The sequence below is a fragment of the Propithecus coquereli genome, unplaced genomic scaffold, assembly GCF_000956105.1.
Source record: "Propithecus coquereli isolate 6110/MARCELLA unplaced genomic scaffold, Pcoq_1.0 Scaffold695, whole genome shotgun sequence".
Lineage (NCBI taxonomy): Eukaryota > Metazoa > Chordata > Mammalia > Primates > Indriidae > Propithecus > Propithecus coquereli.
The window spans coordinates 126,072-129,303 of NW_012153007.1; positions in this window are offsets into that span (position 1 = coordinate 126,072).

Sequence of the window (3,232 nt, forward strand, 5' to 3'; positions counted from 1 at the left end):
TGTTGCGTGCAGTATTTATTGGTTAAATAACTAGGTGGTATTTGAAATTCATATGGGGCCCTCTACTCTGAGGTTTGTTTAATAATTCAAAGTAAACCAGTGATAAAGAGAGCAATACCCTGGGTGAATTGCTTATTAATTGTGTTAATAGAATTTAATGAAGGGATTTGGTTGTATAATATATTAATAACATGTTTTATAATGAAAGTGGTTTTATCTGAGTAATTAAAGTTTAAGTTATCTATCACAATATGATGGATTATTTATCTTTAGATTGTCTACCAATTTGTAAATGCTATTTCTATCCTTTAAGCAGCTAAATTAGTAATATGGTATGTCTCTTGAAAAAATAATCCAAAATTAATGCAAATTGAAAATAATTTCTACAGATCACAGTCCACAGTGACCCTGATAGTTTTGTTAACACCACACTAAAAAAGTGAGTTGGAAGTATTACTATGCCCACAATCTCTATAGCCATTGGTTAAGTTGGGTTCATTGATATTAGAAATACTCACCCTTGATAGTAATTTCCTTCTCTTATTTTACATATTTTGCCAATTAGGACCAATTTTTCTCTTGAACAATGTTTTTTGCACCAAATATCATATAAAATAAGTTTTTCTTCTTAATATATGAAGATATTTTCTAAAATCAATATCCAAATGTTTTCCTACAGAAAATTTCAATTTTTAATGATAGTAATATCTATTCCCAGTTAGAACACACAGCCATCAATTGTACTGCAAATGGTCAGTTTTATTTCTTTTCTTAATGAGAAAAATAATGGATCCTGATCAGTAATAGGTGCTTTATTCATCAAAATAATCAAGAAAGGAAACAATTAATATGCATCATATGGATATTGGAGATGAGTCATCTCTGATACAAAATTGTGTCACCCATTATGCCATTCCGCCTGACCCTTGTTTTTCTAGATTAAAATATGTCCCAGGGCTTTGTTGTGAAATGGGTCCAAGTTGACCTCAAGGAAAGAACTCAAGCATCTCAAAAGAAAAAAATCAAACAACCCCATTAAAAAGTGGGCAAAACATATGAGCAGAAACTTTTCAAAAGAAGATAGACTAATGGCGAACAAACATATGAAAAAATGCTCAACATCTCTAATCATCAGGGAAATGCAAATCAAAACTGCAATGAGATAGCACTTAACTCCAGTGAGAATGGCTTTTATCAAAAGTCACAAAACAACAAATGTTGGCCTGGTTGTAAAGAGAGAGGAAAACTCATACACTGCTGGTGGGACTGCAAACTAGCACAATACCATTTTTAAATCATCTAAGATGACCACATGAGAATCTAAAAGAATACAAAATCCATTCAATGAAATTTTTCTGGATACACATAAAGAAATTCAATAATGAACTAATATAAAAATGAATATCTCAATTTTAACTCATGAAAGGTAAAATTTCAAATTATAATAGTATTTTGTATCAAATAATACTTAAGACACAAAAAATATAGTAAAGCATAATAGTCACATTTATATATGGATACTTAATTTGAAAGAAATTCTTAAATAATTACTATTAAATATTGGTTGTTTTGATAAATACACAGAAAATATTAAGAAACAAAATGTAAGATTTTGACATTACATATATGCTAATCTTTACACTTGATTTCAGTTCTTTAGAGAGCTGATAAACTGATCTTTCCCAAAATCATTGCCTATAGAAATGTTTTTCCCAAGATCTGTTTAGAAGATCACCTGCTTCAGAATCACCTGAGGTCAAGTAAAAAATGCATATAGCTAAGTTCACATAGTGAATTAAATCTCTTTTGTGGAATTTAGAAATCCTGTGCTTTAGCAAGAATGAAATATGAATTCTTTTGCACTCTAAAATATAAGAATCATTACCAAAAACTCTAATAATAAACAAGAATATTACAATACTATAAGCTAGTAATATTAGTTCATTAAATAAGAAATGTCCAATTTCAAATCAAAAGTTTAGTTTATTATATCTCGAATAACAAGCAGTACAATTAATCAAAGTATGCACCTAAACTATTGACACAGTTTTGCCATCTCAACAGTAGCTTGTTTATGCCAGCAGTGAAAAAGACTGAGGAGTGAGTGAAAATGAAATCGCAAAAGGCGTTTTTCCACAGCCCACTGAGAATTGAATATTTTTCCTTGCAAGAAGTGGTCCAAAGCCTGGAAGAAGTAGTGATCAGTTGATGCAGGGTCCAGTGAATATAGTAGATGACAGAGAGTTTCCAAGCCCAGCTTCTGTAATTCTAGCAGTGTTGTTTGTGTGACATGTGGTCGAATGTTGTCTTGCAAGAGGATTGGCCTGTCTCTATTGACCAATCTCAGCTGCTTACTCACAAGCATCCTCATCATTTATTCCAATTGGTTGCAGTAGACATCCACTGTAATCGATTAACCAGGTTTCATAGAGCTATAGTGGATAATACTAGTGCTGCATCACCAAATAGACACCACTGGCTTTTTTTGATGAATATTTGGTTTCAGACCGTGTTTCGGCACTTCATCTTAATCCAACCATTGTGCTGAATGCTTGCAATTGTCAAAACGAATCTATTTTTCATATCACGTAACAATATGGTGTAGAAATGGTTCACCTTTACGTCGTGACAGCAAAGAAAGGCAAACTTTGAGATAATTTCTCTTCTGATGCTTGTTTAATTCATACAGTACCCATCTGTCCAGCCTATTTATTTTGTCAATTTGTTTCACATGGTCCAATATTGTTGGAATAGTAATGTCAAATCTTGCTGCTAATTCACGCATAGGTTGAGATGGATTCTCTTCCACTATAGCTTTTAGCTCATCATTATCCACCGTGGTCTCAGCTCACCCACAAGGCTCACTTTCAAAATTAAAATCACCAGAATGGAACTTCTCAAACCATCCACATACTGTGCATTCATTAGCCACATCCTTCCCAAACACTTTGATGGCATTTCAAGCTGTCTACACTGCATTGGTTCCATGATGGAACTCATATTCAAACAAATTTTTGACTTATCCATGGGTTCACAAAAATTGCTCTAAAAAAAAAAATGTGAAACATAATCACAAGCCAAAACATGCATTTGAAAGACTGAGGATGTACCTTAACAAAATGAAAAAAAATCAAGAAGTGTCAAAGTGAAATGTCACAGACATCAACTGTCAAACTTAGCACTTAAGGAAATCGGACATTTAACACTTAATGACCTACCTCAGTAGTCCAAT